Below are 12,669 nucleotides of genomic sequence, written 5' to 3' on the forward strand. Positions count from 1 at the left end.
CTCTAGGTTCAATCTCCAGTCAGCCAGGGTCCCCTGAGCCTACCAGGAATAATCCCTGAGTGAATCCTAAGGACAGCTGGGTGAAGTCCAAAAAGTCAACACTCAAATAAAGCCAAAGAGCTCTTAAAAGCTCTCTCCTCCCAGCCCACTTTGTTCACAAGGAAGGGGTGTTTACCACTTTAAAATTCCTTGTCACCTTGAATCTGGAACTGGGGTGGAGCAAAGAGAGTCTATAGCCCGAGTTTGTGTCAAAACCATAAGCAGCCAAGAAGAGAAATAGCCAGGTAAAGGCCTCATCAACCCAGCAAGGTATGATTAATGATCCACCACCACTGCCTCACCCAAGTAGAGAGGGGGAGCAAGAACTGGAAGGGATACGACTATGCATCCAGAAGGCACTTTGCGAACAGAAGCTGTGTCTGGAACACTGGCAAGGAGGGAGGAGCCCAGTGGCAAAGATCAGTGGTTTGCTTCTAGGGAACATGGCTCAACTAGTTTCGTGTCACCTTCTGGACTCAGGGATGTGTCTCAGTGGTACAGCAAATACCTCCTAGGCCTAAGGCCCTAAGTGTGATCGAGAGCACCAAAAATTAAAAATAAAATGTTCCTGCCCTGGATCTTATACTTGATATCACAGCATGATCACCTAGGCATGCGGGGGGGGGGGTGTTGGAGATCTAGAACAATATCTGGTGATCATGTTTAGAGGTTATTTTAGAGATCACTCCCTGATGTGCTCAGGGCATCATATACAGTGCCAGAAATCAAACCAGGTTGTCTATGTGCAAGGCAAATGCTTTACCTACTGCCCTATCTCTCTGACCCCCAGTTGCTTTTTTGGTTTTCTTTTTTGGTTTGATTGGAGGCCACACTGGCTATGCTCAGGGGATCATATGGGATGCCAGAAAACTAACCCAGGTCAGCCATGTGCAAAGCAAACATCTTCCCCTCTATACTCTCTCTCCATCCCCCTTGGGTACATTTTGAAAGAAAGCATCCTGGGTCTTCTTTGGAGAATGGGATTTCTTTTCAGCAAGTATAGGGCCTTTCACCTGATAATGCACTTGACAAATTTGGCTATGTTATCAATGTCACTATTGCAAAGGGCCATACCACAGTGTTAGTGGGGAGCCACCAGCACTTCGCTTGTGGTACCAAAGACCACGATCAGGTCTTCCAACGGGCTAGGTATATTATGAACTACTGCTTGAAGCTGCATCCTTAACTCAGGCCCTAGGATTTTTTTTTTGTAAAAGTTCCTGAAAGACCAGAGGTCTTACAGGTATAAGGTTCCAAACTTGATTCCCTGCACTCCCGTGGAGGACCCTGGTAGTGTTTAGCCCCTAGCAGATATAAGGGCTGAACCATTTAGTCTGTTAGCAAGTGACACAAGAAGTAGGCCCTGGACTCCCTTGAGCTGTTTAGGAAACTCCATCCCTCCCCAACCAAAAAAATAACTTTAAGAGCTCCTGGATGAGTGGCAAACAGTGGGTGTCAGAGTCCCTACAGCAGCCATTTAAGAAAACAATTTGTTTCCCCACCCTGAGGGCCACCATGCCAGCTCATTTCCTGGGGTAGCTGGTTTCCAAGCAAAAAACTGCAGCGAGCTAGTGGGTGGCAAGGGAGAGGACTGTGGGTGCTGAGATGCAAATGCTAGGCACCCTACCAGGTCCGATAGTGTGTTGGCTGGTGTTGGCTTCTGCAATCCAATCGCGGCCTTTTCTTTCTTTACTCTCCAAAAGAAAAACTCAAACATCTGTGAGGGCCAGCCTGACTGCTGGGGGCTTTGTGCTGGGGATACATTTATCTCGCCTTACCTGCCAATGTGTGTGAACAAAGGCAGCCAGAGCAGCAGCAGCAAAATGCCACCAAGTCATTACTCCAGTCCTCAGCAAAGCAGCACAGATTCCCTCCCACGGCCCCCCATTAATTCCAAGGGCCAGTCCAGCACCTACCTGAACACCCCGGCACCAACCCACCACACACAGACACACAACCCCTCAACAACACCTGAGCAAGGCACTGAATTAGCCACTGCAAATGCAATGAGAAACAAACCTATTTCGTTTATTTATTTGTTTGTTTTTCCAACTCTTTTAGTTAAAATTGTTGGGGGGGTAGAGGTGGAGGGTTGGCACACCCAACTGTTCTCAGGACTTAATCCTGGTTCTGTGCTCAGGGATCACACGTTCAGGGGCCATATGCAGTATCAAGGATTAAACCCAGGTCAGGGGCCGGAGAGATAGCATGGAGGTAAGGCTTTAGCCTTTCATGCAGGAGGTCATCGGTTTGAATCCCTGCATCCCATATGGTCCCCGTGCCTGCCAGGAGCAATTTCTGAGCCTGGAGCCAGGAATAATCCCTGAGCACTGCTGGGTGTGACCCAAAAAACAAACAAACAAACAAACAAACAAACCCAGGTCAGCCTCATACAAGACAAACAAAAGTCTTATCAGGGACAAAATCCATCCCAATTCTTAGAAGAGCTGAGTGCCACCAAGATAGATTGGGAGTTCAAAGCTTTTCTTTCCTCTTCTTGTCCCACCCTAAATAATAACATCAAATGACACAACAGCAGCCAATTTACTTCTGATTTGCACACTCCTTTTTTTGGGCAAAAGGGGTTCAAGGCTATCATTGATTCTCCCAGGAAGAGAAGACTCAATGGCTCTTGGTTCTTGATTGCTCTTTTGGAATCAGCCATCAGGCCCACTGCCTGGGGAATGTGGCTCAGGTTGAGGATGAGGTTGGCTCGCCAGACTCCAACTCCTGTCTCTCTGGGGTTGGGGAACAATTCTCTGTCTCCTTTTTGGTTGACTTCTGGAAACCCAGCTGCTCATAGCTTCACTTCACAAGTGCCCTGATGATCAGGGCCTGGAAGTTCCGGGGAAGAAGGAAACATGAGGCAAGCAGAACAGAATGGTCAGGTAGAGCCGGAGAGATAGCATGGAGGTGAGGCGTTTGCCTTGCATGCAGAAAGACGTTGGTTCAAATCCCGGCATCCCATATGGTCCCCCGAGCCTGCCGGAAGGATTTCTGATCATAGAGCCAGGAGTAACCCCTGAGCGCTGTCGGGTGTGACCCAAAAACAAACAAACAAACAAACAAACAAAAGAATGGTCAGGTAGGAACACATTTCCTGTGGTCACATCACTCACTTTACAAACTCTGAGTTCCTCCTCAGCCCCACAGCAATAATGACCTGGACAGCAAACATGTAGAGACCAAAGAGTTCCTGGCAGTGCCCAAGGGCCATCAAAAAGATCCAAATCTGGACTCCAGGTCTGACCACCAGGAAAGTGCCTTTGAAGCATTAGCATCTAATACGGCGAAGTTTTCCATCTGGATCTGTAATTCTACTATCACAAACTTTCTCAACCACAAGTTGCATTCTCGCCTTGGTTTTCTGGAATTTTCTTTGCAGCCCCCCCCCTTGAAGGCAGAACTCAGCCCCTCCAAGCATGTTTATGTAATCATTCCAAAATACACAACTCCTGAAAACTTGAAGGAATTTTATTAGGCCCTGTGGGGCAGGAGGGCTGTTTCTAGGATAACAGCAGCCACTATGGGATTTACCTTTCCTTTTTGGTTTAGCAACACTTGTGGCCCTCAATGCCAACCTGACAACTGCCACCTGGAAGAGCAAAATGGGAGAGGAACCTGAGAGCTGAGGTTGTAGTTTGGCTTGAGGTCAACTGCCTGGCTTTGGTTCAGAGGAAGGTGGAAATGAGAGCTGTGTCTCTAAGGGAGAGAATGCGCTTGCCAGGTGCTGGAGCAACTCCAGACCTCAGAGAGTTCAGCTATGTTCCTTTGACTTGATGATAAAATGCCAGTGTCCGGCCCATCCTGCCTGAACAAGGTCCATTTCCTTTCTATGATAAGGAGACTCGGAAATGAAGAGGGAGGCCCACAGGGGAGCCTCCTGGAGCCACGGTCTATATAAGGCTTTCTGTCCTTTGTTTGGTGGCTTCTCATGTGGCCTGAGCCAGTGCTTCTCTGGCAGGACCACAGAATGGGGAAAGGGGCCACATGCCTCCTCCCCCTACCTCATGGGACTCACAGTATCCCGGTTAAAGTGCAAGAATTGGGCCTCAGAGCTCATGAGGCCAAGGCAAGTGGGGATCACTGGGTTGGGTTGCTCCACTCTTTCCCCCAGTATCCAATCTCTGTGTACCACGAGTTCCTACCACCAATAAGCAGCCCCCCAAATTTAGCCTTCATTTTATTTTCCTGGAAAGATTCTTTTCTATTTTTTTTAGTTTCGTTGGTTGGTTGGTTGCTTTTTGTTTGGCTTTTGAGCCATACCCTGCAGTGTTTAGAGACCATTGCTGGCTCTGTACTCTGTACCATATTGGGTGCCAGGAATTGAATCCAGGTTGGCTGCATGCAAGGCAAATGCCCTACCCCCGTACTCTGGTCCTTCCTGAAAAGATTCTAATTTGGATCAACTTTGAACTATTTATATACAAACAGAAACAGTGTCTGCCTGATACACTGAACTTCCCTATTCCATATAAAGTCAGACTCAATTCCTCTCAATAGCCGAAAAGCTGACTAGCATAAGGCTGTGGGAGCTGTGAGCCCTCACCCTTGAGAATGGGAGAGTGCAGTGGAGATGCACAATTAACCTAGACAACAAAGTAAGGGGCTGGGGAAAAGTGGAGTGGCTTATTGAAACTCAATCCCTATGAAGAATGGGTAGCTTTCAAGGCCAACTTAGACATGTGGGGTGGGGGCAGGTCTTGGCTAAAGTAGATTTCTGTAGAAGAGAAGGTTCGGATGAGAGGTTCTGCCAAGGAAGGAGGTGGAAATGCCCCCAGCATATAGAAGCAGAAAGAACAATCCATAGACTTCATTTAGAGGATTATCTTCATTCAGAGGATAACCTATATTGGAGCCACTCATCACTTCCAGGTCCCCTCTATGGACCAGATGCCAATTCTGGACCTCAAGGAGCTGAAGCTGGTTGAGCAGGAATAGGACAGACAAAAAAAGGACAAAGGACCCAAACAAAGTGACAATTTTGTATTGGGCGCTTCAGAAGCCAACCCTAAGATAAGAATCCAAGTGTAAGTAGTTAACATGGAAGGAGACAGGGACAGGCAAGCTGCCAGTGCTCAGGCTACTTCTGTGGGCAACTGGGACTCTGTTCTGATAGGGACCTGTAAGAACCAGCATGAACAATAATTCCAGAATGTGCTACCATGAGGTAGGTAGACCTAGGATGTTTATCCACCAGCTCCCAGCAGTCATCATTGGAGGAGGCAGCCATATTAATCCCATGGCACCTCCAGCCTTGTGGGTGGCCAAAGACAGCCCCCAGACTCAGGGACAGTGAGTGCAGGAGACAGTGAGCACCGCATCTGCTATACATATGGCTGAAAGGGGAAAGAGGACATAGACTTGTGGCCTCAGTAAAGACATTGGTGTCAAGATGGGGTAGTCCCAGTCTTCAAAGATCTCCGGAGTTCAATATGCCCAGCTAGGGCAGGGGGTAGAGAAATGGATATTTTTCAATGGAGAATCAAGCAAGACCATGTCTGGAGGAGACAGAAAGCCCAACTTGGGAGTTGGGAAAATGGCGCAAAGGGGTGAACTGATTGAAACCCTAGGATCCATCCTGGCACAGCATGCATACACTCCCAACACTGCCAGGTGTGACCCTGGTGTCCCCCAGCAGCTCTAGGCAGGAGCACCTAAAGTTGAATCTATAATGGCAGGATTTGCAGTGGATAAGGATCTTGCCTTGCACACAATCAACCCAGGTTCAATCCCTGACATCCCATATGGTACCCCAAACCCCACCAGGAGTAATTCCTTAATGCAGAACCAGGAGGCATCCTTGAGCACCGTCAGATGTGGCCCCAAAATAAGAAAAAAGAATGGCAGGAGTGTCCTCCCTTCCAGTCCACAGTAACAATGGGGAGGTTACAGCACCACTGCCCAATAAAAAAACTAAAGTTCGAGGGCCAGAGAGATAGCACAGCAGTATGGCATTTGCCTTGCATGCAACCAATCCAGGACGGATGGTGGTTTGAATCCGGCATCCCATATGGTCCCCACTGCCTGCCAGGAACGATTTCTGAGCACAGAGCCAGAAATAACCCCTGAGCCCCACCGGGTGTGACCCCAAAACCAAAACCAAACAAACAAACCTAAAGTTCACCTTGGCTGCCATAGTGACTGAGAATGTGGGGGAGGGGAGGAGCTGGGGAAGAGCTGGGCCACGCCCTTTCATACTTCACCCCCTAAACTGCCCAGAGCTTCTGAAGGTGTTTGAGCAGCAAGGGCATTGCCTGGTTTTGAGGAAACCTGGCCCCCAAACAAAGGCAGAAGGCAGAGATGGGGTGACTAGGTAAAAAGTCCCCAGATGAACCAATTGTCAGGCCCAGCAGTGACTCTGTCACCGGGGCAAGAGGCAAAGGGGACTCCCTGCTGCTCAGGACCCCAGGAGAAAAGGCCCTGAAAAGAACCGCGTGGGAGTTGTTAAAAGGGGGACCAGCCCCCAGCTGCCTGGCCTGATTGTTCCTTCTGGCAGAGATGTGGGCCCACTCATTTCTCTCTTTTCTTTCCTTCCAAAAAAAAAAAAAAAAACCCACTGCTTTTGGCCTCTGGTTCCCGAAAGCTCTGCTCAGTGAGTTTCAACAGCAGCTCACAGCATGGCCGAGCAATAACAAATGGCGCCTGGTGGCTCGCCTGCTGGTGGCTCAAAAAACAATTGATGACTTTTAATCAGCTGAATGAGCATGGGACAAATGACAGCATGGCCTGAATGCAGCCGGACGTCATCGGCTGACATCAGTGGGGAGGAGGGAGGTGCCCTTCTGGCCTGCTTGGGAACAAACACATAAGCAGTTCCTGGTTGCCGGGGGCTCCAGCAGGCAGCCCTGCCCGTGCCCCAAAGCCACAGGGGAATTCACACCTTGGGGGTAGACATGAGGGGGACTGGGAGAACCAGCTGCAGAAGCAGCCAGGTACAAAAAGCCTGGGAAAAGCCTATGAAGGACAGAGACTCAGGCAAAGCGCGAGAAGGAAGATCAGGCTGTTTCTCCAGCTAATCCTTGTGATCTAGACAAGGCACTATCCCTCTGGACCTCAGTTGCCCCCTCTGAAGGTGGCTAAGGTGTGTTACATCTGGGAGCTAGCCCATAGCTGGGACAGTTTTAGGAGAGGTCTGAGAGAGTCACTTTCCAGATCTGTTGGAATAAGACAATAAACCTACTCTTCTCCCCTCCACATATACCAAACGAATTCTCAGGAAGCATTTCTGATCAAGGCGTGTGTAATTTCAAGCAAAGGAATTCAAAATGGCAGAACTGAAAATGAAGGTATCTGCTGAGAGCTTGCTCTGCCCCAGGTACAATGCTCCGGGCTTACCGGTGTGCTGAGAAGAGGCCAGGGATTTATCCTGGTGCTCCACCTGCGTCTTCAACAGGAAGGTCTCTAGACCTAACCCATTTCAAAGTTTTGCTTTCCCTTACTTGTCTGCAGCAACCTAAGAAGAAAGCACGAGGCTGTGGGGTACATGTGGCCAGGGACAGAAACATATAAATTAGATTCAGAAGGGCCAGAAGTCTAACAACTAGGCAGCTCAAAGGAATGCTTCCAGGCCACACAGAGCTCAGAACCACAGGGCTGCAAGGCCTTTATATCATGGCCACCAGAACAATGGCTCAATAATTAGCTTTCCAGGGGGTTGCAGGAGATAGCTCAAGGAATTCAATGCATATTTCGCATGTGGGAGGTCCATGTTCTATCCCAAGGGCCACAGGCATGACATACTCCCTTGAAAACCACGTGGATAGGCCCCTAGAACCAACAGAACCAGCTTCCTGCAACTGGGGAGGTAGTTCAAGTGGTTGAATACATTCCTAGTAAGTGAAAGGTATTGGGTTTGATCCCCCGGCACTGCATTCCCTGCTCTAGAGCTTTTTTCCTTAAAAATAAAGGGCTTTCTGTTTTGTTTTTATTTGAAGTACAGACTTTTTGCTATCTTCCGTGTCTGCATATTCCTTTGCAATTTTCCAGCACCTATCCCAATCTTTCCCTTCTTCCTCGGAAATTTCAGCCACACTGCAGCCTCTCTGCCACTGGGTCCCCAAACACTGGTAGAAAGCTGGGCTCCACAAGGCTCACCCCCACTCTCCTGAGAAGACCTGTCCTTCCCTCCCTGATCTAAAGTTGGAGATCCAGAAACAAGAAGTTGGCTAGAAGGGTCGGACCAATAGTACAGCAGGTAAGGTATTTTTTACCTTGCATATGGCTGACCCAGATTCAGTCTCTGGCATCCCACATGGCCCTTCCAGCCCACCAGGAGTGATCCCAGAGCACAGAGCCAGGAGTAAGCCCTGAGCACTGCTGGGTGTGTCCCCAAAAGCCAAAAACAAAATCAAAAAAAAATAAAGGAAGTTAGCTTGAAGTTGCTCTTGAGAACAGCACGCATGTGCCAGGGAGAAAAGGCAGAGAATGAATATGAAAAAGATGCTGAAATACTACGGTTATTGGCCACTAAGTCTTCAACTAACCCCATGTAAAGTTCTGAATCTGAGAAGGCTCTTCAGTGGTGTCCCAAATGGAGACAGGGATGAGGGGCCCTGGCAATCCCCATCTCCTCTTCCAGAGACTAGTCATTGAAGATGAATGGGACTCCAGGGAGTGGAGAGAATAACATTAGGTCAGACAATTAGCATCCCCCCATAAGGGCCATTCTGAATGGGCCAGAATCTCCAGCAGGTGACATCCATTACCCTATTCAACCCAAACTCCAGCTCACTTGATTAGCAGCTTTATCCTGCCCTTTCCCAGGTAGCTCCTATTCACCCCCACATACACACCCCTACCAAGCCCCACCATTGCAGTCTTGGTGACTCCATCTCTGAAACATTCCTAGTACCCATCTCCAGCCCGGGAGAAATGGGGCTCCTCTTTTCCAGCTGGGCCAGGAGCCCTGTTCCTGTGCACATGCTCAGCCCCCAGTGTCTCCCAAAGTGCTGAGTAGATGGATGCTTCGGGGGAGGTGCCGGCAGGCTCGTGGGTACATTTCCGCTTCCCCTATTTCTATCTGTCAGTGCCTCCAAGTGTCTACCTGGCTTCTGCCGATGACAGGCAGGCCCACAGCAAGCTGGTTTCTACCGCCAACCTGGCAATCTCTCTTGGGCCCAGGCCAACCCAGACCTGTCCTTGTTCCCATCCATGTCCAGCGTTCTGAGCCCGGGAAGGCAAGCACATTTAGAGACCTCCGTGGCCACCGGGAAAGCCCGAGGCCACTGCCAACCACGCTCCATCGCTGTTCTTCGGAAGGAAATTACTATTGATCCCACAGCTCTCCTCCCCATGCTGTTTGCTGGGGACAGCCAAGGATTCCCGTGCCAGCTGGGCTCGCACACGGCTCAACTGTTCCTGCACCAGATGGCCAGACCAACACCCTCTGGCTGCGCCCGCCCCAGGGAAACAAGGCTCTGACGCCTATCCGCCTGGCTTTTTCTGCGCTGCTGAGGGTGAGGTCAGAGATAACAGGGCCAATTGCATTACCATAAAAATCTCTGCACAACACAAGGTTTCCCAATCATGGACCTTATCAATGTAACCATCCAAGCTAGGAAAGTTCTTTCATGCACCGGCCTGGCCCGGCTCAGCCACTAGCTTTTTTAAAGGCACCCTTAGCTAGAGTGATGAAATGATAAGACAGCTAGTCCCTACCCCAAGGAAGCTCCGGTCCTAGGATGGGCTAGGGGTAGGGCCACCAAACCTTTTGTGATTCAAGTGTAGACACTTTTGAGACCATACAAGAGGTGTGCTGGAAACTTCAAACTGAATAGTAGGAATAAAGAAAGCAGACCAGGCTCTCTGGATCCCCCCCTTCCTCACCCCTAAAGGTGACCCAAATTAGAGCCTTCCCAGAGTGGGGGTGTGGTAGTATAAGGTGGTGCCACAAGGTGGCACAATTGAAATACTCGCAGCTTTGTTTGTTTTTTTTTTCTCCCCATGGCACCCTTGCTGGGGTGCTGGGGCCCCCAACATAGATCGGGAGAGTCCACCACTACAAGCTTACACACTGCCAGGAATCCAACCCAATGCAAAAGCATTCAAATCTTCCTGCCCAGGGACCAGACCAATAGTACAGCGGTTAAGGTGCCTGCCTTGCAAATACCCAACCCAAGTTCAATCCTCGGCATCCCCGAGCCCACTCGGAGTGATCCCTGAGTGCAGAGCCAAGAATAAACCCTGAGCATTTCTGGATGTGGCCCAAAATCCAAAAAAGAAAAAAGAAGAAAAAAAGGATACTCCAGCTCAGTGTAAATGTGACAGAGGTGAATGAAGGATGCAAACCAGGCTCTTCAGTGCTATGCCACTTACCCCCCACCTCCTCATTGACACCTGATATTTGCATATTTAAGACTATGGGCACTCAGGGTATCCTTTCTGTGATTGGGTGAGGTAGGGCCTAGGGTGCCCAGGACTAACACATTTTACAGGAAGGTTGACTGGCAAGAGTTTAGGCAAAAGACTCTAGAAGTGTAGGCAATTAGGACACCACAGGGAGAGGGAAATGCCCAGTGCCCCTGGACTAGCAAAAGCAGGAAGGCTGGCCAGCACTGAAGGGGCAGGAGTTAGGGGCACTTAGAACTGGGGTGAGCTACAGGGGAACACTGTACAGCAGCAGCCCCCCAGCAGCACTGCAGGTCAGCTGCAGAGGAAATGTAGAAAAGAATCACCCCCACATTATGGCCCTTCCTGCCTGCCTCTCCAGGCTTCCTTCCCACTGGCCACATCCAAACAGAAATGAGTGGCCGAGGCGGCCCAAGTGATGGGGTCCAGGGACCTAAGTCTCCTAATGTCCATGCCCAGTGAATCTGGGGCTCATGCAATTTCTCCTTCACAGTCATTGTCATTCATCCCCCTAGAATCAAAGGACCCCCACGTGACCCTGGGGCTCCAGTGCCCTCTTTGACCCCTCGAAGGAGATGTGTACTTGTATGCTCATAGCTCAGGAATGTTTCTTGCTCCCTGGACCCCCTGAGAATCAAAGATATTGTTCCCCAACCCCCTGGCCATGGGTAGCCTTGCTTGATGCCATCAAGTAAAAATCAATGAAGTCGTTTGTTCATTCAAGATGTAATTCGCCTCTAGGGGGTGGTGCTTGGTATCTGCACCAAGATAGGCCCCTGGGTGCTGGCCTCAGTCCTTTGGGCCTTCTAGAGAAGCCAAGAGGAAATATGGGAACAACTGGAGGGATTTGAGCCCTCCTCAAATCACCCCTCATTGCACTCTGCTCTGAGTTCAGAGCCAGGCCCTACTCCCCAGAGACGAGTACCTGCGATTACATCTCCAGGGCCAGAGTGTGGACCAGGCTTTGCCTTCCAGCCTCAAATTACCACCCTCCTTCTGTCAAATATGACACATTCTCCAAGCTCATGACCTCTGCCCCTGCCCCCACTGGGAAAATAATCCAGTCCTCCACTTCATCTGGGCTGGCCACTGCTCCTCAGCAGAGACTGCAGCCCTTCCTTTGTTTTCTCCAAGGACGCTTTTTCTCCTGGCTGCCCCGCCTTTCAGCCTGCTTTCTGTCCTCTGAGAGAGCCTGGCTGCAAGGCATCCTGGTCCACTCTGGTCCCAGTCCCAAGCCTGTGGGGCGAGCCTTTCACACCACGTCCGGGTGTGACATTTCCAGGGCTGGCATCACAGGGACAGGCTATGCTTGAGTGGCATTCAGAAGTGGGAAAATGGAGAAAAAGTACAGAGGATAAAGCTTTTGCTTTGGCCGCTTGCTGCCATCCTTGGTTCCATCCCCAGCGTCCCATATGGTCCCCTGAGCACAACCAGGACTGGCTCCTGAGTGCAAGGCCAGGTGTGTACCGGGACCCCTTCTAAAATAAGAAAGAAAAAGGGCTGGAGCAATAGCACAGCAGTAGGGCATTTGCCTTTCACATGGCCGACCTGGGATGGATCTGGGTTAAGTTCCTGGCATCCCATATGGTCCCCCAAGCCTGGCAGGAACGATTTCTGAGCGCAGAGCCAGGAGAAACCCCTGAGCGCCACCAGATGTGCCCCCCCCCCAAAAAAAACTAAAATATGAAAAAAAGTTCTGGGGCTCTGAGTGATTCAGCTGAGAAGGGTAACGGGTTTAAAAAGATCTGAATTGAGAAACTGGTTGGACCATATTGGCCAGTTCCATATCAGCCAGGAATAACTGGAATAAAAACAAGGGGTGGGGGGGCGGAGTGATAGCACAGTAGGTAAATCACTTGCCTTGCCCTTGGCTGACCCCAGGACCAACTCAGGTTCAATCCCCAGCATTCCATATGTTCCCCAGCAAGGAGAAATTTCTGAGCATAGAGCCAGGAGTACTGTGAGGTGTAGGAAAAAAAACAAACAAACAAAAACAAACAGCTGAGGGCAAGGTCAGCAGCAAACCAAAGCCAGTGTGGCAGCCTAATCCACGAGCGGCAGAAAAAAAGTGCTTGGTACCTAAAACTTTCTGGGCTGGGGTTCAGTTATGGTCCAAAGCTTCTAGCTCTACTTTTGACTCTACGTGGTCCTGCCTACAACAGGGGCCTCAGGAAAATGACAGGGATAAGCTTGGAAGGCAGTTCAGGTCCCCCAAGTAGCAGAAGCCAGAATGCATAGTTGTTCAAGAGAGGTATTAAGATCCAGAGGAGAAGCATGGTG

The sequence above is a fragment of the Suncus etruscus genome, chromosome X (genome assembly GCF_024139225.1).
Source record: "Suncus etruscus isolate mSunEtr1 chromosome X, mSunEtr1.pri.cur, whole genome shotgun sequence".
NCBI lineage: Eukaryota > Metazoa > Chordata > Mammalia > Eulipotyphla > Soricidae > Suncus > Suncus etruscus.